A 27,537-nucleotide genomic window follows, 5' to 3' on the forward strand; every position below is an offset into this window, starting at 1 on the left:
ATGAAGTTCAACATGGCACCTCATGGCAAAGAACTCTTTAAGAATCTTAAAAAAAAACTATTTTTGGCCTACATAAAGATAAAAGGAAAAAACACAGAAAAAAAGACACATGTAACTTTTTTCTTTGTTTTTTTTCTTCTATAATATTAGAGTAGGTGTCACGATGCCGGCTGGCAGGTAGTGGATCCTCTGTGCCAGAGAGGGATTGGCGTGGACCATGCTAGTGGATCGGTTCTAAGTCACTACTGGTTTTCACCAGAGCCCGCCGCAAAGCGGGATGGTCTTGCTGCGGCGGTAGTGACCAGGTCGTATCCACTAGCAACGGCTCAACCTCTCTGACTGCTGAAGATAGGCGCGGTACAAGGGAGTAGACAGAAGCAAGGTCGGACGTAGCAGAAGGTCGGGGCAGGCAGCAAGGATCGTAGTCGGGGGCAACGGCAGGAGGTCTGGAACACAGGCTAGGAACACACAAGGAAACACTTTCACTGGCACAATGGCAACAAGATCCGGCGAGGGAGTGAAGGGGAAGTGAGGTATAAATAGGGAGTGCACAGGTGAACACACTAATTGGAACCACTGCGCCAATCAGCGGCGCAGTGGCCCTTTAAATCGCAGAGACCCGGCGCGCGCGCGCCCTAGGGAGCGGGGCCGCGCGCGCCGGGACAGGACAGACGGAGAGCGAGTCAGGTACGGGAGCCGAGATGCGTATCGCGAGCGGGCGCTACCCGCATCGCGAATCGCATCCCGGCTGGAGACGGTATCGCAGCGCACCGGGTCAGTGGAGCTGCCCGGAGCGCTGCGGCAGCGAGGGAGAAGCGAGCGCTCCGGGGAGGAGCGGGGACCCGGAGCGCTCGGCGTAACAGTACCCCCCCCCTTGGGTCTCCCCCTCTTCTTAGAGCCTGAGAACCTGAGGAGCAGACTTTTGTCTAGGATGTTGTCCTCAGGTTCCCAGGATCTCTCTTCAGGTCCACAGCCCTCCCAATCCACCAAAAAGAACTTTTTTCCTCTGACCGTCTTGGAGGCCAGTATCTCTTTCACTGAGAAGACGTCAGAAGAACCGGAGACAGGAGTGGGAGAAACTAATTTGGGAGAGAAATGGTTGATGATGAGTGGTTTAAGAAGAGAGACATGAAAGGCATTAGGAATACGGAGAGAAGGAGGAAGAAGAAGTTTGTAAGAGACAGGATTAATTTGGCACAAGACTTTGAAGGGACCAAGATAGCGTGGACCCAGTTTGTAACTGGGGACACGAAAGCGGACATATTTAGCGGAGAGCCATACCTTGTCTCCGGGAGCAAAAATGGGGGGAGCTCTTCTTTTCTTATCGGCAAATTTTTTCATGCGAGATGAAGCCTGTAAAAGAGAATCTTGGGTCTCTTTCCATATGGTGGAAAGATCACGAGTCACTTCATCTACAGCGGGCAAACCAGAGGGCAAGGGAGTATGGAGGGGGGGAAGAGGGTGACGGCCGTACACCACGAAAAATGGGGATTTGGAGGAAGATTCAGAGACTCTAAAGTTATACGAGAATTCGGCCCATGGTAGAAGATCTGCCCAATCATCCTGGCGGGAGGAAACAAAATGTTGTAAATAATCACCCAAGACCTGGTTAATTCTTTCTACTTGTCCATTGGATTGAGGATGATATGCAGAAGAAAAGTTTAATTTAATCTTGAGTTGTTTACAGAGAGCCCTCCAGAATTTTGACACGAATTGGACGCCTCTATCCGAGACTATCTGTGTGGGCAACCCGTGAAGACGAAAAATGTGTACAAAAAATTGTTTAGCCAACTGAGGCGCTGAAGGAAGACCAGGAAGAGGGATGAAATGTGCCATCTTGGAGAATCGATCAACGACCACCCAAACAACAGTGTTGTCACGGGATGGGGGTAGGTCTGTAATAAAATCCATACCAATCAGAGACCAAGGCTGTTCGGGGACAGGCAGAGGATGAAGAAAACCAGCGGGCTTCTGGCGAGGAGTCTTATCCCGAGCACAGACAGTGCAGGCTCGCACAAAGTCCACGACATCCGTCTCCAGAGTCGGCCACCAATAGAAGCGAGAGATGAGTTGCACAGATTTCTTGATGCCTGTATGACCTGCGAGATGGGAGGAGTGACCCCATTTGAGGATTCCGAGGCGTTGGCGTGGAGAGACGAAGGTCTTTCCTGGAGGAGTTTGCCTGATGGAGGCTGGAGAAATGGAGATCAGGCAGTCAGGAGGAATGATGTGTTGCGGAGAGAGTTCAACTTCCGAGGCATCCGAGGAACGAGAGAGAGCATCGGCCCTAATGTTCTTATCGGCAGGCCGAAAGTGAATTTCAAAATTAAATCGGGCAAAGAACAGAGACCACCTGGCCTGGCGAGGATTCAGCCGTTGGGCAGACTGGAGATAGGAGAGGTTCTTGTGATCGGTGTAAATAATAACAGGAAATCTTGATCCCTCCAGCAGATGCCTCCATTCCTCAAGTGCTAATTTAATGGCTAGAAGCTCTCGATCCCCGATGGAGTAGTTCCTCTCCGCCGGAGAGAAGGTCCTAGAAAAAAAACCACAAGTAACAGCATGCCCGGAAGAATTTTTTTGTAGAAGGACCGCTCCAGCTCCTACAGAGGAGGCATCAACCTCCAATAGGAAGGGTTTAGATGGGTCAGGTCTGGAGAGCACGGGAGCCGAAGAAAAGGCAGACTTGAGCCGTTTAAAGGCGTCTTCCGCTTGAGGAGGCCAAGACTTGGGATTGGCATTTTTTTTGGTTAAAGCCACGATAGGGGCCACAACGGTAGAAAAATGTGGAATAAATTGCCTGTAATAATTGGCGAACCCCAAAAAACGTTGGATAGCACGGAGTCCGGAGGGGCGTGGCCAATCTAAGACGGCAGAGAGTTTGTCTGGATCCATTTGTAGTCCCTGGCCAGAGACCAAGTATCCTAGGAAAGGAAGAGATTGGCATTCAAACAGACATTTCTCTATCTTGGCATAAAGTTGATTGTCACGAAGTCTCTGAAGAACCATACGGACATGCTGGCGGTGTTCTTCTAGATTGGCAGAAAAAATCAGGATATCGTCCAGATATACAACAACACAGGAGTATAAGAGATCACGAAAAATTTCCTTAACAAAGTCTTGGAAGACGGCAGGGGCGTTGCACAGGCCAAAGGGCATGACCAGATACTCAAAGTGTCCATCTCTAGTGTTAAATGCCGTTTTCCATTCATCCCCCTCTCTGATGCGGATGAGATTATAAGCACCTCTTAAGTCCAGTTTGGTAAAGATGTGGGCACCTTGGAGGCGATCAAAGAGTTCAGAGATGAGGGGTAGGGGGTAGCGGTTCTTTATCGTGATTTTATTAAGACCGCGGTAGTCAATGCAAGGACGTAGAGAGCCATCTTTTTTGGACACAAAGAAAAATCCGGCTCCGGCAGGAGAGGAGGATTTACGGATAAAGCCTTTTTTTAAATTTTCCTGGATGTACTCCGACATAGCAAGAGTCTCTGGGGCGGACAGAGGATAGATTCTGCCCCGGGGTGGAATAGTGCCCGGGAGGAGGTCAATAGGACAATCATAAGGCCTGTGAGGAGGTAGAGTCTCAGCTTGTTTTTTGCAAAAAACATCCGCAAAGTCCATATAGGCCTTAGGGAGACCGGTTACAGGGGGAACCACAGAGTCACGGCAAGGGGTACTGGGAACCGGTTTTAGGCAGTCCTTGAAACAAGAGGGCCCCCAACTCTTGATCTCCCCAGTGGACCAATCCAGGGTTGGGGAATGGAGTTGAAGCCAGGGTAGTCCAAGGAGGATTTCGGAAGTGCAATTGGGGAGGACCAAAAATTCAATCTTCTCGTGATGAGGTCCGATGCACATTAGAAGGGGCTCCGTGCGGAAACGTATGGTACAGTCCAATCTTTCATTGTTTACACAATTGATGTAGAGGGGTCTGGCGAGACTGGTCACTGGGATGTTGAACCTGTTGACGAGAGAGGCCAAAATAAAATTTCCTGCAGATCCGGAATCCAAGAAGGCCATAGTAGAGAAGGAGAAGGCAGAGGCAGATATCCGCACAGGCACAGTAAGACGTGGAGAAGCAGAGTAGACATCAAGGACTGTCTCACCTTTGTGCGGAGTCAGCGTACGTCTTTCCAGGCGGGGAGGACGGATAGGACAATCCTTCAGGAAGTGTTCGGTACTGGCACAGTACAGGCAGAGATTCTCCATGCGGCGTCGTGTCCTCTCTTGAGGTGTCAGGCGAGACCGGTCGACCTGCATAGCCTCCACGGCGGGAGGCACAGGAACGGATTGCAGGGGACCAGAGGAGAGAGGAGCCGGGGAGAAAAAACGTCTTGTGCGAACAAAGTCCATATCCTGGTGGAGCTCCTGACGCCTTTCGGAAAAACGCATGTCAATGCGAGTGGCAAGATGGATGAGTTCATGTAGGTTAGCAGGGATTTCTCGTGCGGCCAGAACATCTTTAATGTTGCTGGATAGGCCTTTTTTAAAGGTCGCGCAGAGGGCCTCATTATTCCAGGATAATTCTGAAGCAAGAGTACGGAATTGTACGGCGTACTCGCCAACGGAAGAATTACCCTGGACCAGGTTCAACAGGGCAGTCTCAGCAGAAGAGGCTCGGGCAGGTTCCTCAAAGACACTTCGAATTTCTGAGAAGAAGGAGTGTATAGAGGCAGTGACGGGGTCATTGCGGTCCCAGAGCGGTGTGGCCCATGACAGAGCTTTTCCAGACAGAAGGCTGACTACGAAAGCCACCTTAGACCTTTCAGTAGGGAACTGGTCCGACATCATCTCCAAGTGCAGGGAACATTGGGAAAGAAAGCCACGGCAGAATTTAGAGTCCCCATCAAATTTATCCGGCAAGGATAGTCGTAGACCAGAAGCGGCCACTCGCTGCGGAGGAGGTGCAGGAGCTGGCGGAGGAGATGATTGCTGAAGCTGTGGTAGTAGCTGCTGTAGCATCACGGTCAGTTGAGACAGCTGTTGGCCTTGTTGCGCTATCTGTTGTGACTGCTGGGCGACCACCGTGGTGAGGTCGGCGACAACTGGCAGAGGAACTTCAGCGGGATCCATGGCCGGATCTACTGTCACGATGCCGGCTGGCAGGTAGTGGATCCTCTGTGCCAGAGAGGGATTGGCGTGGACCGTGCTAGTGGATCGGTTCTAAGTCACTACTGGTTTTCACCAGAGCCCGCCGCAAAGCGGGATGGTCTTGCTGCGGCGGTAGTGACCAGGTCGTATCCACTAGCAACGGCTCAACCTCTCTGACTGCTGAAGATAGGCGCGGTACAAGGGAGTAGACAGAAGCAAGGTCGGACGTAGCAGAAGGTCGGGGCAGGCAGCAAGGATCGTAGTCGGGGGCAACGGCAGGAGGTCTGGAACACAGGCTAGGAACACACAAGGAAACACTTTCACTGGCACAATGGCAACAAGATCCGGCGAGGGAGTGAAGGGGAAGTGAGGTATAAATAGGGAGTGCACAGGTGAACACACTAATTGGAACCACTGCGCCAATCAGCGGCGCAGTGGCCCTTTAAATCGCAGAGACCCGGCGCGCGCGCGCCCTAGGGAGCGGGGCCGCGCGCGCCGGGACAGGACAGACGGAGAGCGAGTCAGGTACGGGAGCCGGGATGCGTATCGCGAGCGGGCGCTACCCGCATCGCGAATCGCATCCCGGCTGGAGACGGTATCGCAGCGCACCGGGTCAGTGGAGCTGCCCGGAGCGCTGCGGCAGCGAGGGAGAAGCGAGCGCTCCGGGGAGGAGCGGGGACCCGGAGCGCTCGGCGTAACAGTAGGGACTTGCAAGAGACTGAGGACCTTGACTTGGGTTGCAAGCTTGCACATTCTGGCCAACATATCTACAAATACCTCATGTTTATCATATGAGTATATATATATATATATATATATATATATATATATATATATATATATAGTTTGTGATGTGTTCTGGCCTTATAATGCTTGGGGAGCTCGGGGTGTCAGTGCATTGTGGGGTGGTATGGCCGTCGCTAATAAGTTGTACGGCAGCATGGTGCACTACATGTTATCATGTTACTGGCACCCTGTATATTGCCATATCTGTGTGCAACTATAATACTAAACAACTACCCCACTCATAAATAGGAGGCATGGGGGTGGTTGATCATCAGCAGTTTGCACCTGTTTGACCTCCCCTTATAAAGCATTGTGGCTAATCTGCACCATAATGGGAATAGGTGCCTAGCCTGCCCTTGTATCAGTAACCAAAAGTAGCCTTTTTTCTTTGATTTCTACATAAAGATAGCCTAAGGTATAACAAAAGATTTTTAATACCCTGAAACTAAGCTGAAGCATGGTGGGCAAAACCATGCAGATGTTTCACATGACAGGCTTCAACCAGAACTGGCCTTGCCATGGTCGACCAAAGAAGTTGAGTGCACATGCTCAGCATCATATCCAAATGTTGTCTTTGGGTGGTGGTTTCGTTTGTCAGTGTTCAGACCATACACTGCACACTGCATGAAATTGGTCTGCATGACTGTTGTCTCAGAAGGAAGCCTCTTCTAAAGATGAAGCATAAAGTGAAAGCCTGCATACAGTGTGCAGAATCAAAGATAAACTTATTTGGTCCAGATGGTATCAAGCATGTATGGCAGCAACTAGATAAGGAGTGCAGAGACAAGAGATCCTGCCTACAGTCAAGCATGGCGGTGACTGAGAAAGTCATAGTCTGGGGCTACATGAATACTTCTGGTTGTCGGGTGCCACTGTTCATAGAGAGGAAACCACGAATGTAGACATGTACTGTGACATCCTGAAGCAGAGCATGATCCCCTCCCTTAGGAGACTGGGCTGCAGGGCAGTATTCCAGCATGATAACAACCCTAAACACACCTCCAAGATAACGACTGCCTTGCTAAAAAAAAAAGCTGAGGGTACAGGTGATGGACTAGCCAAGCATATCTCCAGACCTAAAGCTGATTGAGCATCTGAGTAGCATCCTCAAACGCAAGGTCTCTAACACTCACCAGCTCTGTGATGTTGTCATGGAGGTGTGAAGAGGACACCAATGGCAACCTGTGAAGCTCTGGTGAACTCCATGCCCAAGAGGCTTAAGGCAGTGCTGGAAAATAATAGTGGGCACACAAAATATATGGGCCTAATTTGGACATTTCCAATTAGGGTTGTTTACACTTTTGTTGCCAAGGATTACACATTAATGGCTATGTGTTGAGTTATTGTGACATCAAAATTAAACACTGTCATAAAGGCTGTGCACACTACTTTATGTTGTACCAGAGCGTTGTTTCTTTAGTATTGTCACATAAAAATATAAAATAAAGTATTTTCAAAAATGTCAGCGGTGTACTCACTTATGTGATATACTGTATATCATTTACAGTTTTTATATATTGCATTATGTTTATCTACTTATAGATATGATGATCCTATTTGTGGCAATGGAAGTCATCTAATTGGTGCGGTGCTTCTTATACCTGCCTGACAAGAAGTCCCTTTATGGTATGAGTGAGAGCCTCACAATATACTTGAAATGCATCTTAGTTGAAGAACCTTTTCCAGTTTGCTGCATTTTAAAAAGATTCTTTTTTTAATCCTTTTTTTTTAAATGTAGTGGCAGGTTGGCACCTGCTTGGGGCACCATTCTGAAGATAGATATGTGGTGTCCCGGTACCGTATCCTATCCGGTACCTGCGTGTGTGGCTCCCCTTAGCCAGAGTCCCTAGGACATCGGGGTCCCCATTGTCTAGTTCACCCCTGGTCACCTCTCATCCAGATAGTTATTGCACTAATAGTTTATTTAGGAAGCATGTAAATATGATATCAATGTCTAAAGTTAATTACCTGTCTATAGCGTAACAGGACCTGCGGGTCACGTGGTCAGGTGAACTCTATGGTATTTCTGCTTAAGGACCTTTGTAGGTCCCTGTGATGTAGTCAATCCCATCACACTGTGTAACAGTGAATGACAGATGTTCGGACCAATCAAATTCACCCCGCCCCTGCCCATATAAGGGAGCGGCGGCCATTGTTCTCTCTCTTGTTCCCTGGCTGTCAAACGAGCAGGATCTGCGCAGCTGTCTATTCGCAGTGAGTTAGGCCTGAGCCTTGCGACAATGGCTGATATATTCAGGATCGCGAGTGTATCAATCCCTAAGCACTCTGCAGGATCACCAGCCCTTATCTCTCCCCTAAATCCGGACGGATCTGCAATAATTACCCTAAATTCAAAGACTTTAATTTCATTCAAGGTCCACAACAATTGTCAGTCATTGAGATATATAGAGACTGTTTGCCTGAGACTGTTATTGTTCATTGGATGTACCGCAAGCATCTAAGTTCTTCAAGTTAAAGTTCAACTATTTTGTGGATCTTCAGTCATTTTATTACATGCACCTATCGTTACTGGGAAGGGCGGCGATAGGCCGGAGAATTACCTCAGCATACTAGCCCTCAGCCTGGCGTCACGAACTATAGGGCTAACATTAACCCCTCATTTACCAAAACAATACCCCCACTACCAAAACCCCCCAAGGGCTACCACAGATACACTTGTATTTGATCCATATAGGGACTTAGTATATGACAAGTTAATATAAGAATGCGACATGAGTTAAGTCATGGTAATCCAGAACATGTGGCTCAGATTTCCAGCACGCACTCGTACAGTTAGTGAATCAAAGCTTGATAAGATACATTGCAGAATTGTAAACTCAAGAGCTGCAAATGTATTTATGGCATTTAGTATATGTTTAACAGTATCAGTAGGGGTCGCAAGGATTACACTGAACTATTTCTACAGTGGACTGTTTATTTTCACATGCATCTTTCCACAGTATATATTTCCTTTTTATGCAGGTGTATTGCGTTAATGCATCACTGAGTGTACTGTGTGTGCTTTTCGGTCATCACATTTACTGAGCATTACAAAACCCAGCCACAGCATGCTTGTTGTTAAATATATATATAAAAAGAAAAAAAAGAAAAAAAATTAATAAATATATATTACTTTAGTACTTTTATAAGTGCACACCTAACGTAATGACTGATTAAATTAAGTGCTTAACTGTACCAATGCATCAATTCTACCATCAGGCAGTGTTCAGATGTTAAAAATTAGAATAGAGATACGTAGCTCTACAACATAAAAATGTACGAGGTTAACTGAATACCTCTCACCCAAAAGAGGAAAAGGGAATAAATCAAAAAAGGATAAAATGTGCCAGTCCTCAGTACATTAACTAATCTAAAAATTATATGGTAGCTGTCTGGTATCAACAAGAAAGGAAATAGATATAGTAATCCAATGAATAGATTTATTATATAAAAAACTCAATATATGAGAATTGGCAATAAAATACACTTAAATAAAATATACATGCATACGTGCATATACACCACTGAAGAAGGGGTGTTAATCTGCCATACCCCGAAACGCGTCTGCTACTATATTTGGATGTCGGATCCCACTGAACTCTATTCACATTAAGCACCTTATCCCGGTGCGTTTTTCCTTTTTCTACATACAGCGCTTCAAGAAGACAACCATTGCCATATATCCACTTAGATCATTGACCGCCTGCTGACTAACTCTATTTAAATAAAAGGACTTTAACTATTTTAAAGAATAAGCATTCACAACTAAACAGCATTTACAACTAAACCGTCAGCTGACCTGCAATCAGCTGACTGATGAGCATTGACGTCAGACGCCACTGGGAACCACACTGACCGGCTGAGAACTGCCATCTCCGAAGCTCGCTGGAAGTGACACGGCCATACATCGCCGCCCCAGCTGGAGCGTGACACAGCTAGCCAGGTCCCAGGAGCGGTGAGTGGCACGAAAGTGCCGGCAACTTTATTACAGTCATTATGCTGCACCAATACAGCAATTACAGAGTGTGCAGCATACGGGTCAGATACAATAACACTGATACAGTGTATATGCAATATTATTATAAAGTGGATATAATTAGCAGAACGGCAATTAAAGGCTATCTCAACTCATGCAGAGTTACAACATATGAGTGTGGCCACAACTCCATATAGGATTACATATCAAGATCGTGATCTTCTCATTTTTATATTTTATTTACAGGATAGAACTTATGGTTACTATTGGATACCACAGCTATCTGAAATCAATAATATTGCATTTTTATTCATTTGTAGGCTTTTTGTTGTAGGCTGTTTCTTTGTTGCAGGTTGTATCTTTGTTGCAGGTTGTCACTTTATTATAAGTGACATTAGATACATGGTGATTTATCCAACTTCTATGTAGATTAGGGGCTATATGGAGTAATATTGATTCTTGTATACTGATTTTTGTATCTACATGTGTATTCGTGGCATCCGTTTTAGCTATTACATTGGTGCCTGCGTGGGGCCCCACGTAAGGCACACTATTATTATCATTTTTTTATTTAAGTGCATTTTATTGCCAATTCTCATATATTGAGTTTTTTATATAATAAATCTATTCATTGGATTACTATATCTATTTCCTTTCTTGGTGATACCAGACAGATACCATATAACTTTTTGATGAGTTAATGTACTGAGGACTGGCACATTTTATCCTTTTTTGAAATGTTCAGATGTTGCCATAATGTTGTGTCTTTTTGCTGCAGTTTCCTGAAATTGCACAAGTCAATTTCTCTGTGCATTCCTAATACAATCACATTCGTTGTCTCATAGAAAGACTTAGAGAAAGTGATTTCCAGTCCACACAGTAGATGTTATGGGATTAGGGCAGTTAAAGCACTGGTCTCATAGGCAGTGAAGGGGAATGTCCCGCTCACGGGAAATCCAGTTAAAACTTAACAATTAATACATCCAAGGTTAAAAAATTATTTCAGTAATGGAAAGTGACATGTCACTCATGAAAAGGGGGAGTGAAATTCTGACGCGTTTTGAGCATATGCTCTTAGTCATGGCAATGATATCACCTTACTGAGGGGTTTAAATACGCATGTACAAATGATGCCGACCCAATTTCATAATCCATATTGATCCACAATCGCACCTTCATACTTGCCATTGTAATTGCTGAAGGCCGCTATCTGCTAATTCAAAAATATGTTTCCATGTGTAAACAAACTAGTTCACTCATAGCCTCATGATGTGAAGACAGACAAAGTATTACAAATATATGAAGTTCGCACACATAAAGAAACACACATATGGCACACAAGCCCAACAATGAAGTTTTTTTCTCAGATAAAAAACAAGACATATTAGATATTGAAACCCATTGTAGGGCAACACGGTAAGAAGTAGAGATGAGCAAATTGAAGCTGACGAACCCGAATTCATTTCAAATTTCATAAAATATTCGATTTGCAACAAATGCAAATTTCGCCTCAATTCTATCGCAAAACTTGCTTAATTAACTTGCCATTTATTGCGGTCAAGGCTCCAGGGCATCTAAAATGGCAGATCCACATGTCAGTACATGGGGCAAGGAACGCTGTGAAGGCGGGAAGGCAAGCCGGGAAGTGAAGTAGGCGGGATGACCCTGAATCACACACAGGATGCAGCCTATCAGCAGCCAGTCACCCCCGTGATGTCACAGCGCTATATATTCGGCAGCCATTTTGTGGCTCGTCCTACCATTCATTACACTGCATAGAAATAGGACAGACATCGCTGTGTGTTTTCTACAGAAAAGCTAATTCCAGCAGCGTTTCACATCCTAGTCACATCAGCGTTCTGGGGAGAAGTGTTTTTTCACTGAAAAGGATTTTCACTGCAGCCAATAACCTCCCAGTCCCTTTTTTCAGCATAGTTTTACAGAGAGGAGCAGATAGATGTGTGTTGCCTCATACATTTCAACAAGCTGCCGTAACTTCATAAATCTTAGCAGAGGAGACAGGAATAATTTTTCAGCGCAATTCTGTGTCTTTGTTCCACAACAAATCATGCTGGTTATACTAGTCTGTAGAAGGAATAATACCCAGCAGTCCATTCCTAATAGTCTTTGACAGAGTTCAATTTTGTGTTTAGTACACAGCTTTTTTTTTGCTGCAGCACTGTTGTGTACTGGTGCTGTTGTGCAAAAATATGTTTTTTTTAAGCGTACTGTACCGCATTTTTCTGCCCTCATAAGTGCATACGACATACGTACAACTAAATAGTGTACTATTTTGTACCTGTTCATCTGTCAAGGGCATAGAAACTGTGAAAGTCCAGGCAAAAGTAATCACCAGCTGGTGTTTTACTAAGATATGTTTTTTTTAAGCGCACTGTAGCACATTTTTCTGCCCTCATAAGTGCATACCACATACCTTCATCTAAGTGGTGTACTATTTTGTACCTGTTAATCTGTCAAGGGCCTACATACTGTGAAAGGACAGCCAAAAGTAACCCCAGGCTGTGTCATTCAGCCACTATATGGTCTCCTTATGCTTCAACCACCTCCAGGCTGTGTCAATCAGCCAATATATGGTTTACTGATGCTGCTGGGCCTTGGCATGGGCCTAAAAAATGTTATGGTAGCAGTAGCTACAATAAATCTTCATTTTAAAATTAAAAATTCATCTTTTGATCTTAGGGATTGTTAAGCCCTAGTGTCTACTCTTGCTGCTGCCAGCTCCAGGCTGTGCCATTCAGACACTATATGGTCTCCTCATGCTTCAGCCAGCTCCAGGCTGTGCCATTCAGACACTATATGGTCTCCCCATGCTGCCCCAAACCCCAGGCAGTCATTCAGCTACTATATGGTCTCCTCATTCTGATGCCACCTCCAGGCTCTGCCATTGTGCTGCCATGTTACTCCTTGTTCGATTTGGTCCTTTGTACCCACACGCCGGGGCCCGGGACACTAAAACTTGGGAGTTAAAATTTCAATTTCAAAATCCTCAATTTCAAAATCTTAAATTTCTATTTAAAAATCTTAAATTTCAATGGTCTCCTCATGCTTCAGTCTACTCCAGGCTGAGTCATTCAGCCACTATATGGTCTCATGCTTCAGCCACCTCCAGGCTGGTTTACTGATGCTGCTGGGCCTTGGCCAAAAAATTTTTATGGTAGCACTAGCTACCATAAATCTTCAATTTACATTTCAAAATTCATCTTTTAATCTTAAGGATTGTGAAGCCCTAGTGTCTACTCATGCTGCTGGCAGCTCCAGGCTGTGTCATTCAGCAACTATATGGTTTCCTCATGCTGCCAACACCTCCACGCTGTGTCATTCAGTCACTATATGATCACCTCATGCTGCCACCACCTCCACACTGTGTCATTCAGCCACTATATGGTCTCCTCATGCTTCAGTCACATCCAAGCTGGCTGTATCATTTAGCCCCTATATGGTCTACTCATGTTGCCAACACCTCCACGCTGTGTCATTAAGCCACTATATGGTCTCCTCATGCTGCCAACACCTCCACGCTGTGTCATTCAGCCACTATATTGTCTCCTCATGCTGCCAACACCTCCACGCTGTGTCATTCAGCCACTATATGGTCTCCTCATACTGATGCCACCTCCATGCTCTGTCATTGTGCCTGCGGTGCTCTGCGGTGGGGATTCAAAAGCGATGCCGTCAATCTGCATGTCATACTGAATAACAGTATTATTTCTCTAACCCAGCACACTCCTTATGCGTGTTAGAACAAAGCAAAGTGTTCTACACCCCTATGGAGGCTCTCTGTTGTACAGAAATAGCCGCTTTTAATATAGATTCACCACAAATAAATTTGGATCGAAACAAACTTTTTCAAAAAATTTGGCGAATCAGCCAAATCAAATTTTTCAAAAATTTGCTCATCCCTAGTAAGAAGCAATTGTGCAACTGTTTTATATACTTATATGACACAATGTATGATTTATTAAATTCATATGACACGATGTGTGTTTCAATAAATTAATAATTCAGTAAACTTGAAGTTAATGCAACATGGCAAATGAACAGTGAACGAAAAAAAAATTATTATTATTATCATTATTATTATAATTTTTTTTTGTGCACTGTTCATTTGTCATGTTGCATAAGCTTCAAGTTTACAGAATTATTAATTTATTGAAACACACATATTGCTATATGAATTTAGTAAATCATACATTGTGTCGTAAATATTAAAAGGGTATTCCAGGATTTTTTGTTTTCATTTGACTATTCTACAGGGGCTGTAAAGTTAGTGTTTTTCATAAAATAGTGTCTCACAATTCTTCTGTGATTTTCACTCTAATATTTATTTTTACCAGCATACAAAATGACTGTTGTCTCAGATTTTTCCCAGGTTGGAATGCGGCCGAGACCTGACTCACTAGTCAGCTGATGACAGGGAGCCTGTCTGCTTCAATGGGTGGAGCGATCGCTTGGTGAGAGAGAGATCAATCTGCAACTAATGCAACAGCTGTAGGCACCCTGATTGATTGAAAACCACATCTTTTGAATGGATGCAGCTCATGTATGTTTCAATGGGTGGGGTGACTGATGTGTGGGAGGGGGGAAAATGGAATTATGGGATTTGTAGGCGAAGAAGAAAACTCAAACAGGAAATACCAGTTCACAATAGCTAGCCACAGTGTTATGATAATCTCACAACACAGCCATTTAGCCCCAAGACAAGCATAGATCCTTCCTAAGCATGTCCATTACTGTCTGCCAGGTACATACTAAAATCACCCTATGGTGGATAACCCTTTTAGTATAATTAGAATAATTTTCTGTTATGCTTCTTACCGTGTTGCCCTACAATGGGTTTCAATATCTAATATGTATCGTTCTTTGTCTGAGAAAAAATGTTTAATTGTTGGGCTTGTGTGCCATATGTGTGTTTCTTAATGTGTGCGAACTTCATATATTTGTTATACTTGGTCTCTTTTCACATCGTGAGGCTATGAGTGAACTAGTTTGTTTACATATGTTTCCACATGGATCTTTGGCATATATAACCTATATATGGATTTCTGGTTCACATAGTGCGGTTCTGTGAGCACACCCATATATTGCGCCCTCTGTTACTTTAATGGTTAATGGAACTGTGCTCGTGTTTCAGCAGAGAGCTCTGTGTTCCAAAAAGAAAATAATTTCTTCTGTAGTATTCAGCAGGGATTAAGATTTTTTAATAGAAGTAATTTACAAATCTGCTTAATTTTCTGGCACCAGTTGATTAAAAAAATAAAAAAAAAAAAGTTTTCCACCGGACTACTTTAAGGATCAAGCCCATTTTGGCCTTAACCCTTTGGGGACGGAGGGTTTTCCAGTTTTTGCACTTTCGTTTTTTCCTCCTTACCTTTTAAAAATCATGACCCTTTCAATTTTGCAGATAAAAATCCATATGATTGCTTATTTTCTGCACCACCAATTCTACTTTGTAATGACATCAGTCATTTTACCCAAAAATCTACACCGAAATGAAAAAAAAAATCATTGTGCGCCAAAATTGTAGAAAAAATGCCATTTTGTAAATTTTGGGGGCTTCCGTTTTTCGGTAAAAATTACACCTTCTCTTTATTCTGTAGGTCCAAACGATTAAAATGATACCCTACTTATATAGGTTTGATTTTGTCGGACTTCTGGAAAAAATCATAACTACATGCAGGAAAATGTATACGTTTAAAATTGTCATTTTCTGACCCCTATAACTTTTTTATTTTTCTGTGTATGGGATGGTGTGAGGGCTCATTTTTTGCGCCGTGAACTGAAGGTTTCAGCGGTACCATTTATGTATTGATCGGACCTTTTGATCACTTTTTATTCATTTTATGATATAAAAAGTGACCAAAAATACACTATTTTGGACTTGGGAATGGAATGGCGTGTACGCCATTGACCGTGCGGTTTAATAGATGATATATTTTTATAATTCTGACATTTTCACACACGATGATACCACATATGTTTATTTTTATTTGCATAGTTTTTTAAAATTGGGAAATGGGGGTGATTCAAATATTTATTAGGGGAGAGGTTAAATGATCTTTATTCACTTTTTTTTTCACTTTTTTTTTTTGCAATGTTATAGCTCCCATAGGGGGCTATAACACTGCACACACTGATCTTTTACATTGACCAATGGTTTCTCATAGGAAACCATTTATCAATGATTCTGCCGCTTGACTGCTCATGCCTGGATCTCAGGCACTCAGCGGTCATTTGGTGATCGGACAGCATGGAGGAAGGTAGGGACCCTCCTGCTGTCTTTACAGCTGTTCAGGATGCCGCTATGTCACCGCAGACATCCCGAACAGCACCCTGAACTAACCGGAAGGGCTTTACTTTCACTTTAGATGAGGCATTCAACTTTGATCACCGTGATCATTGCCGCACGCTATTTGCCAAGGGTCCCGGCCTCTAACCCGACCCGCTATGATGTGGGGCCACGGCCTGGCCCCGCGCTATAGACAGGGAGTGGGATGAGGGTGTATAGGTACACCCTCCGTCCCCAAGGAGTTAAAGGAGTACTCCGGTGGAATTATTATTATTTTTTTTTAATCAACTGGTGCCAGAAAGTTAAACAGATTTGTATATTACTTCTATTAAAAGAATCTCAATCCTTCCAGTACTTATCAGCTGCTGTATTTGTCAGAGGAAGTTCTTTTATTTTTGAATTTCTTTTGTCTGACCACAGTGCTTTCTTCTGACACCTCTGTCCACAGCAGGTTAGGTTTGCTATGGGGATTTGCTCCTGCTCTGGACATTTCCTGAAATGGACAGAGGTGTCAGCAGAGAGCACTGTGGTCAGACAAAAGAAATTCAATAATAAAAGAACTTCCTCTGTAGTAAACAGCAGCACTTAAGTACTCAAAGGATTAAGATGTTTAAATAGAAGCCATTTAAAAATCTTTAAAACTTTCTGGCACTAGTTGCGAAAAATTATTATTTTCGAGCGGAAAGAAAACTGTAATTTTGCTACTATTGGGGGGTTCGGTTTTTATGCAGAGCACTTTATGGTAAAAATGATACATTATCTTTATTCTGTATGTTAATGCAATTAAAACAATACCCAATTGATATAGTTTTTCTATTATTCTACTATTTAAAAAAAAAAAATGCTAACTTTTTTTATGCATGAAATTGTAATTTTCTGACCCCTATAACTTTTTTTTCCCTTTAGACGCTTTGATCGGCATCCATAGGGTAGAAAGCAGGGCAGCGGCGAAATTGGCATAAACAGTCAGTGTGAGGCTACTGATACAGTCAGTGTGAGCCGACACTCACTGCTCTGAAGCGAGTGCAGCTCCTGTGCTTGCTTTAAAGCCACTTAAGATTTCAGGGCGTACAGGTACGCCCTTGGTCCTTATGTATGAGGACGCAAGGGAGTACCTGTTTGCCCTTCGTCCTTAACAGGTTAAAGGAAATATGTCAGCTGCAATTCATGTTCCAAACTGCTGACACTGTTAATGCAAGGAGATACATAGTATCTTCTTTGTTTCATATCTGTCTGTGCTTATATAATGTATAAAGATGCTTTTATTCCCTAGTGCCGAAAACCAAAGGCACAATTATAGGCCCCTAAAGTGCTGAGGGCTGGAATGCCTCCTTTCTCCCTCAGTGCTTGATGGACAGTCAGCTGGAAGCCAAGCCCTGTTTCCAAATCTTACTATGGCAGACAAATTGTACATATAGGGCAGGAACAACATATTGCCTATGCTGGCTTGCTTCCTTCCTATTGTACATTCTGGTGTCAACTCTCCCAGGTAGTCACAAAAATTTAACCCCCAATGTTTCCCAACCTTTTTCGGGTCGGGGCAAACCTCGGAAATTTTTTTTTCCTCGGGGCACCGCTACTGAGGTTGACAAGCAAGAAAAAAAAAAAAGGAAAAAACGATAAAAAACGATAAAAAACGCAATGCACTATATCTATTTATGTAGTTTAAAGTGCTGCTTTATACAGCAACTCACCAATGACGTCTTCTCTAATTTGCATTGTTGCCTTCTCTTCTCCATCTGGTCTGGGCCATCATCACGATTTCTTCCACACACAATTCTTCACCTTTAAACCTGCAAAACAAATCTATTAGGCGCCAAACTTTTTTTTCTTTTTTTTACATGGGTGACAGAGGGGTGTAGAATAGTGGACATGGGTGACAGAGGGGTGGACATGGGTGACAGAGGGGTTTAGAGGGGTGTAGAGGGGTGTAGAGGAGCGTACATGGGTGACGGAGGGGTGTAGAGGAGCGTTCAGAGGGGTGTAGAGGAGCGTACATGGGTGACAGGGGTATAGAGGAGCGTACATGGGTGACAGGGGTGTAGAGGAGCATACATGGGTGACAGATGGGTGTAGAGGAGTGTACATGGGTGACAGATGGGTGTAGAGGAGTGTACATGGATGACAGATGGGTGTAGAGGAGTGTACATGGGTGACAGGGGGGTATAGAGGAGTGTACATGAGTGACAGGGGTGTAGAGGAGTGTCCATGGGTGACAGATGGATGTACATGGGTGACAGAGGGGTGTAGAGGAGTGTACATGGGTGACAGGGGGGTGCAGAAGAGTGTACATGGGTGACAGGGGTGTAGAGGAGCATACATGGGTGAAAGGGGTGTAGAGGAGCGTACATGGGTGACAGGGGTGTAGAGGAGTGTACAGAGTGGTGTTGAGGAGTGTACAAAGGGGTGTAGAGGAGTGTACATGGGTAACAGAGGGGTGTAGAGTAGTGTACATGTGTGACAAATGGGTGTAGAGGAGTGTACATGGGTGACAGAGGGGTATAGAGGAGTGTACATGGGTGACGGGTATAGAGGAGTGTACATGAGTGACAGAGGGGTATAGAGGAGTGTACATGGGTGACAGAGGGGTGTAGAGGAGTGTACATGGGTGAAAAAGGGGTGTAGTTGAGTGTACATGGATGACAGAGGGGTATAGAGGAGTGTACATGGGTGACAGAGGGGTGTAGAGGAGTGTACATGGGTGAAAAAGGGGTATAGAGGAGTGTACATGGGTGACAGAGGGGTATAGAGGAGTGTACATGGGTGACAGAGGGGTGCAGAAGAGTGTACATGGGTGATAGGGATGTAGAGGAGCATACATGGGTGAAAGGGGTGTAGAGGAGCGTACATGGGTGACAGGGGTGTAGAGGAGTGGACAGATGGTTGTAGAGGAGTGTACATGGGTGACAGATGGGTGTACATGGGTGACAGAGGGGTGTAGAGGAGTGTACATGGGTGACAAAGGGGTGTAGTTGAGTGTACATGGATGACAGAGGGGTATAGAGGACTGTACATGGGTGACAGAGGGGTGTTGAGAAGTGTACATGGGTGACAGAGGGGTATAGAGGAGTGTACATGGGTAACAGATGGGTGTACATGGGTGACAGAGGGGTGTAGAGGAGTGTACATGGGTGACAGAGGGGTGTAGAGAAGTGTACATGGGTGACAGAGGGGTGTAGAGATGTGTACATGGGTGACAGAGGGGTGTAGAGAAGTGTACATGGATGACAGAGGGGTGTAGAGAAGTGTACATGGGTGACAGAGGGGTGTAGGGAGCTGTACAAGGGTGATAGATGGGTGTAGAAGAGTGAACATGGGTGACGGGGGCATAGGGGTGACAGAGGGGTGGACAGGGGGTGGACATGGGTGACAGGAGGGTGGACAGGGGGTCAGAGGGGTGGACAAGGGGGTAAAAGAGGGACAGGAGTGACAGAGGGGTGGACTGGGGTAACAAAGGGACAGATGGGTGAACAGGAGGGTGGACATGGGTGAAAGAGTAGACAACGGGGGTAGACAGGGGGGTAAACATGAGTGACAGGGATGGACAGGGGAGTGGACAAGGCAGACGTGGATGACAGGAGGGTGGACATGGGTGAGAGGGGGGGTGGACATGGGTGACGGGGATGATAGGTGGGGGGACATGTGTTAGTGCGGGTGGACATGAGTGATGGGGGGTGGACATGGGTGACAGGAAGGTGAACATGGGTGACATGGGTGACTGGGGGGATGGACATGGGTGACAGGGAAGGGTGGACATGGGTGACAAGGATGTGGTCAGAGGGGTGGACAATGGAGGGTGAACATGGGTGACAGGGATGGGCAGGGGTGACAGAGGGTTGGATGGGGGTGGACATGGATGACAGGAGAGTGGACATGGGAGACAGGGGGTCAGAGGGGTGGACAAGGGTGACAAAGGGACAGACGGGTGAACATGAGGGTGGACATGGGTGACAGGGTAGACTACGGGGGTAGACGGGGGGGTAAACATGAGTGACAGGGTTGGACAGGGGAGTGGACAAGGCAGACATGGATGACAGGAGGGTGGACATGGGTGACAGGGGGGGGTGGACATGGGTGACAGGGGGGGTGGACATGGGTGACAGGGGGGGGTGGACATGGGTGACAGGGGGGTGGACATGGGTGACAGGGGGGGTGGACATGGGTGACAGGGGGTCAGAGGGGTGGACATGGGGGTGAAAGAGGGACAGGAATGACAGAGAGGGGTGGACTGGGGTGACAAAGGGACAGATGGGTGAACAGGAGGGTGGACATGGGTGACAGGGTAGACTACAGGGGTAGACGGGGGTAAACATGAGTGACAGGGATGGACAGGGGGGTGGACAAGGCAGACATGGATGACAGAAGGGTGGACATGGGTGAGAGGGGAGGTGGACATGGGTGACTGGGATGATAGGTGGGGGGGACATGTGTGAGAGGGGGTGGACATGGGTGACATGAAGGTGAACATGGGTGACAGGGAGGGTGGACATGGGTGACAGGGAGGGTGGACATGGGTGACAGGGAGGGTGGACATGTGTGACAGGGTAGACTGGGGAGTTAACAAGGCAGACATGGATGACAGAAGGGTGGAAATGGGTGACGGGGATGATAGGTGGGGGGATATGTGTGAGAGGGGGTGGACATGAGTGACAGGGAGGGTGGACATGGGTGACAGGGGGGGTGTGGACATGAGTGACAGGGGGAGGGTGGACATGGGTGATAGGGGGAGGGTGGACATGGGTGACAGGGGGAGGGTGGACATGGGTGACAGGGGGAGGGTGGACATGGGTGACAGGGGGAGGGAGGACATGGGTGACAGGGGGAGGGAGTACATGGGTGACAGGGGGAGGGAGGACATGGGTGACAGGGGGAGGGAGGACATGGGTGACAGGGGGGGTGGACATGGGTGACAGGGGGGGTGGACATGGGTGACAGGGGGGGGTGGACATGGGTGACAGGGGGGGGTGGACATGGGTGACAGGGGGGGGTGGACATGGGTGACGGGGGGAGGGTGGACATGGGTGACAGGGGGAGGGTGGACATGGGTGACAGGGGGAGGGTGGACATGGGTGACAGGGGGAGGGTGGACATGGGTGACAGGGGGAGGTGGACATGGGTGACAGGGGGAGGTGGACATGGGTGACAGGGTGGGATTACATGGGTGACAGGGTGGGATTACATGGCTGACAGGGGGGGGGAGGGTGATAGAGATGGACAGGGAGGTGGACAAGGCGGACATGGCTGACGGGGGGGGGTGACAGGGGGAGGCAGACATGGCTGACAGGGGGGGGGGACAGAGGGTGGACCTGGGTGACGGTGGGGGGTTTAGACAGGGTTGAGAAGGTGAACTGAGGGGTGGAAAGGGTACGGTACCTTAAGCAAGCCGGCCCGCGCAGCTTGCAGTTTCACAGCAGGCACGGGAGTCCGGCGCAGGTGCAGCTCGTTCCGCCCCAGGCAGGGACCCATTTTCGGCTCCCTGCACCGTAAGGGAGAGGGGGACGGAGGGAGACGGAGGGTGAAGGAGGGGGACGCGGGGGACACAGGGAACAGAGGAGGAATGAGGGGGAACACGGGGGACGCGGGAGACGGAGGGGAACACAGGAGTTGGGAGGAGATGCAGGGGGACGCTGTGCGCGCAGTGCGCATGCAGACTTCCCTTCCCCCCTGCGCCGTCAGGCCGGGGCGGGACATTTAAAAAAATAATAATAATAAAAAATAAAAAAAATCACGGCAAAATCCCGACAGGGAGGGTGGACCCCCTCTGGGGGTTAAATTGTTATGACTTGTTGGTACCTCTGTATGTGTTCAGTGGCCTCTGTTGATTATAACTCTCCCAGGTAGGCAATGGACAAGTATCCAGCATGATTCAACAGACCAGGCCACTTTCTTCCATTGCTTTTTTAGCAGTTTGTAGTTCAGTAGTTCTTCTGCGAGTTAGTAACAGACAGGCTAGCATTTTCTTTTCATGCACATCAATGGACCAGCTTAGTGGATGGGTTATGAACAGTGCTGAAAGCTGATGTAAAAATGGATACTTATAATGGTGCAAGAAACTCATAAGAAACTTCCATGTGTAGAAGAATCCAGTTTATTATCAGGTTCCAAGAAACAACGCATCACAGGGCCCCTTTTTCAAGGAGTTGTCTAAACCAGATGATCCCAATAATTTTACCTAAGTTGAGTTTGTGTCCAGTTCCTTTCAGATAGAAGAAACACATTTGTCTCAGCTGGGGAAGACCCACAAAACAGTTCAATTGTTTTCTTTGGTAGCATTAATGAGGACATTGTAGTCTTCACACACCTCCCAGATGCTGGTCACCAAAGATTTAACATTGGGGCAGGTCTTTAATAATTTACACCAGTTTTCTGGCATTAATAAGGCCACTTGTGGGGCATAATAAGTGATAAAAACATCAGAGGCCTGCTCAAATGAGTTTAAAGAGGTTATCTGGGTACATAAAAAAAAACAAGAAAATAAAAGTACTCAAATGGTGTCGAATATACTTACATAGTTCCCCTGGTTTGTTTCTGGCACCATTGCTAGCAGTCCTTACTATTAAGAGCATTACAAAGGGGGTGTGGCTTGTCAGCATGATGTCAAAAGGTGGGCATGGCTTGACATGCTATGATAGAGAGGGAAGTGACTTGATTGGATAATGTTAGAAAAGGGGGTGTGGTTTGTGGATATGACACTAGAAAGGTGTGAATGCTAAAAACCTGGACAAAGTGTGTGTGGTTGGGGATTGGAGAGAGGAGACAAAGTTGATAGAGGATGCCAGGTTTTTCTTCACTTCCTGCCCGTCACAGCATATTCTAACAGGGAAAATAGCCCAATACAGGTATTAAGTGTATATTGCAAAACAGTTTGCCAGAGTTTCCTTTAACCCCTTAAGGACCAGGCCCATTTTGGCCTTAAGGACCAGACCAATTTTATTTTTGCATTTTCGTATTTTCCTCCTCGCCTTCTAAAAATTATAACTCTTTTATATTTCCATCCACAGACCCATATGAGGGCTTGTTTTTTGTGTCACCAATTGTACTTTGTAATGACATCACTTATTTTACCATAAAATGTACGGCGCAACCAAACAAATATTATTTATGTGGGAAAATTGAAAAGAAAACCGCAATTTAGCAAATTTTGGAAGGTTTTGTTTTCACGCTGTACACTTTATGGTAAAAATGACATGTTTTCTTTATTCTGTGGGTCAATATGATTAACATGCTACCCGTGGTTATATGCTTTTCTATAATTGTACCGCTTAAAAAAAACATCTCAAACCATTTTAACAAAATTAGTAAGTTTGAAATTGCCCGATTTTGACCACCTATAACTTTCTCATGTTTCCATATATGGGGCGGTATGAGGGCTCATTTTCTGCGCCATGATCTGTAGTTCTTATCAGTACCACTTTTGCTTAGGTTTTACTTTTTTATAAAAAGAAAAATTGGAATAAAATGTGACAAAAAAGCAGCAATTTTGTATTTTTTTTTTTTTTAAATTACATTTACGCTGTTCACCGTACGGGATGGGGTAAAATGGGAAAAACTGACATTTTACTTTTTTATTGGGGGAGGAGATTTTTCAAACTTTTTTATTTTATATGATTTTACTTTTTTTTTTTACACTTTAATAGTCCCCATAGGAGACTATTCATAGCAATCAGTTGATTGCTAATACTGTTCTGTGCTATGCATAGGACATAGCACTGATCAGTGTTATCGGTGATCTTCTGCTCTGTTCTGCTCAATCTCAGACCAGAGCAGAAGACCCCGGGAGACAGCCGGAGACAGTTGAGGTGACCTCCGGCTGCCATCCTGGATGACAGCGCTGCGGGCGACCCGATCATCCATTCAAAGTACCGCACTGCCACAGATGCCGTGATCTGTATTGATCACGGCATCTGAGGGGTTAATGGCAGGTCCCTGGCTGCTGATAGCAGTCGGGACCTGCCGCACATGACGCGAGCACCGCTCCGGTGCTCGCGATCATGGCGGCGCGTAAATGTACGTCATGGTGCTCTAAGTACCACGTCACCATGATGTACATTTACGTACATTGTCATTAAGGGGTTAAAGAAGATACACATGCTGTCTTTCTACCAGTCACATTACATTACATCAATGGGCTTTATTTAAAGGGAACCTGTCATCACTTTCCTGTTGCCTGAACTAAGAGTCATCAGGGTGGTCCCCGGCAGGTTCTCATTGCCCCACTGGCCTTGAGTGATAGATCTGTTCCTATACTCAATTAGAAAGAAATCTATTGGCCGGTGCAGAAAGGATGAGGCGCGGGGGTCCACATTGATGACTCCTGGATCAGGCTGCATGAAAGTGATGACAAGTTCCTTTTTATAACATTCTTTAAAATATAAAGCAAACATAACTTTATGCACAATTGCATTTATTTGACATTCAAGCTGTTATCTAATCCATCTCCTGTATAAGAGAACACACCGTGCATGTCCGCTGTTTTCATAGTACAAGTTAAGATGGTGTTCACTCTTCTCTCCTCATTTCTATTCTATCCCTGCTAGTGAATTCAGTCTCTGTCAATGGAAAAGTATTTGTTAATCCGTATCACTGTGACAAATCCATCCAGTTCTTTGTTATTTGTATGGACAAGAGTGAGAGAATTGGTACCTGCCATTAGAATTCTGTGACACGATGTGGAAGCAGCTCGTAGGAACTGACTGGTAAAAGATGAGATCATTGCCGTCCTGCAGCAAGCAATACCCGGCCGCACCGAATGTCATCTCGCTGATGGCAGGAAGAGAGAGCAACGTGCAGAAGTTGCAGTTCAGGCACAAAAGACATTATTCAGAGAAATGAATTTTTTGGGATGTCTGGGATTGCTGCATGCCCGTTGTAATGAATGTCACTGCTTTCTCATTCAATCTGAACAGAAATGTAGATAGAATTAGATCTGGATGTTGTTCCTGTTTGCAGTGCATGTTTTATTTCACTTACTAGAGTGTAGTGCTCGCTCTGTTTAACGGACTATGATTGGTATGTAAACAGGTATTGACTGGAAACCATCAAGGCATTAGCCAGGGAATCACATCCATCTTATTGGCGGTTCTGCAATGGCCCAACTACACAAGATTGATGATTCATCCAAAAGACAGCTAATGTTTGGTATTGGCCTTTTTAAGCATTTATTAAGTAAGGGGTTTGCTTAGCTGTTTTTGTTGTTGTTTTTTTTTTTTCTTTTTTTAAAGCGTGAAATGGAATTACTGCATGCACATTGTAATGCCTTAGCCTGAACTTAGGCTTTCACACTTTCGGTGGACTGTGCTGTAAGTATATGATAGGTTATATATTATCTGATAAACTGTCACCTGAAAGACAGTACAAGATACAAACATAGAGAGATAAATGGGAAGGAATGACTTCTTCTTCCTGTTGGATCCACATGTAGCTTTGAAAATTGCATTAAAAAATGTACCCAAAACTGCATCAAAAATTGCATGTATGTTTCCAGGCTAAACAGGTTGTCTTGTCAGCTTCATCATCTTCCGGCAATCGATTGTTATAATTTTTGGAAGCCGAAGAAAGACTGTAATATACATGTCAGTCATTCAAATGAATGGACATTAATGTAATGCATAGACATTCTGGGTTCGTCAGAGTGGGATATAAGCCTAAAGAATGGCTTTAGTTCAGGGATATATTGCAGAGTAGGGCTGGGCGGTATGGGCAAATATGTGTATCGCGGTATTTTTGTAACTTATGGCGGTTCCATGGTATATAACGGTATTCCCCCCCCAAAATTAATTATCAGCCCAGCGCTGCTCTGTCCCCATCTGGGAAAATACTCACATATCACCTGCAAGCGCTGCCCTCCTCGTCCTACTGCTTGTTGGGACTGCCCGAGCTGACACTCTATAGCTGTATCCATATGCCCGGGCTGCAAAAGGTAAACAAAAATAAACTTTAACTCATGTTCCTACGGTGGCCTTACGCTCTTCCAGGGCACGTGAACATCGGAAAGCAGTCAGCCTATCACCGGCCACAGCGATGTTCCGCCTCGGTCGGTGATAGGCTGAGCCCACTGTCATGTAAGAAGCATGGCTTCTTAAACGACAGTGGACTCAACCTATCACCGGCCGTGGCGGAACATCGCTGCGGCCGGTGATAGGCTGACTGCTTTCCGATTTTGTTTACCTTTTGCATCCCGGGCATAGGGATACAGTATAGAGCAGTGGTCTTCAACCTGTGGACCTCCAGATGTTGCAAAACTACAACTCCCAGCATGCCTGGACAGCCAATGGCTGTCTGAGCATGCTGAGAGTTGTAGTTTTGCAACATCTGGAGGTTGAAGACCACCCTTATAGAGTGTCAGCGCCGGTGGCCGCAACAAACAGGAGGGCGAGGAGGGCAGCGCTTGTGGGTGATTTGTGAGTAGTACCCTAATGGGGACAGCGCGGCGCTGGGATAATAATTAATTGGGGTGGGGCAGAACAGCGCTCGCGGGTCACATATGATTAGTTCCCCGATGTGGGGACAGCACAGCGCTGGGCTGATAATTCATTCCCCAGGGGGAGGGGCCAAACCGGTATTGCGGTATGGGTTAATATTCATATCGTGCAGCACAAAAATTTCGGTATTCGGTATGAACCGGTATACCGCCCAGCCCTACTGCAGAGTGTGGTCTCCAGCACACAACCTCTATGACATCCATATGTCATAAAAACACTCGGTGATGGAGCCTTTGGTAGTGTGGTAAGTGACACCTAGTGACATTTTTCTATTGAGTTTACCCATAGCACTGTTACAGGAAACTCCATCATACACTAACATATGGAAAATGTGACTGAAATGCTGGACTCCATTGTTTTTATAGCCCACGTTATATTAATATGACACTTACTAAATCAGAAATCAAGAAACCTTTTCTGAATATATTAAATCCCTAGTTCCAGTATTATTCAACTGCTCTTCAATCTTGACGCAAGACCATATAAAAACTAACTCCAAATCACTCATTTGAATAGTCTGTTAAAATAAAAGCTTTGAGCGCCCCTTTACTAGGGATATGTGTGTATTGTTCTAAGGGATAAGGCTATATCTCTAGGTACATGTCTACTCAAAATATACCCGCTGGATAGTGAAGGTTATTACACATTTCTAAGCTCCTAGAAGGGATTAGTGAAGTCATTCACACCTCTTGCCCAAATAATCTTATAATAAATGGACAAGGGTAAATATAATGATGTTATCCTAAGGGGAGTGTAAGGAATTGATTGAAAGTCTCCCTGTTCTTTACTGAAATGAAATGCTTCAAAGAATCCAACATTCTAACATGATAAGATGGAAGGATGACTGATCTTGTTTATAACACCCAGTTGGGCCAAACTACTCAGCTTCCAACATAAAG

At 45.4% G+C, this 27,537-nt stretch overlaps 1 long non-coding RNA gene across 1 annotated transcript in view; it reads left to right on the plus strand.

Annotated features, from left to right (window-relative positions):
* The window catches only part of LOC130368514 (uncharacterized), a 45,575-nt gene extending 20,742 nt beyond the window's left edge, over window positions 1-24,833 (plus strand). Inside the window, exons 3-4 of the long non-coding RNA XR_008892492.1 lie at window positions 7,417-7,500; window positions 24,695-24,833. This is a non-coding gene — a long non-coding RNA (uncharacterized LOC130368514). The remainder of the gene's footprint in view (window positions 1-7,416; window positions 7,501-24,694) is intronic.
* Window positions 24,834-27,537: the final 2,704 nt, after the last annotated feature.

The sequence above is a fragment of the Hyla sarda genome, chromosome 4, assembly GCF_029499605.1.
Source record: "Hyla sarda isolate aHylSar1 chromosome 4, aHylSar1.hap1, whole genome shotgun sequence".
In the NCBI taxonomy this organism is placed as follows: domain Eukaryota; kingdom Metazoa; phylum Chordata; class Amphibia; order Anura; family Hylidae; genus Hyla; species Hyla sarda.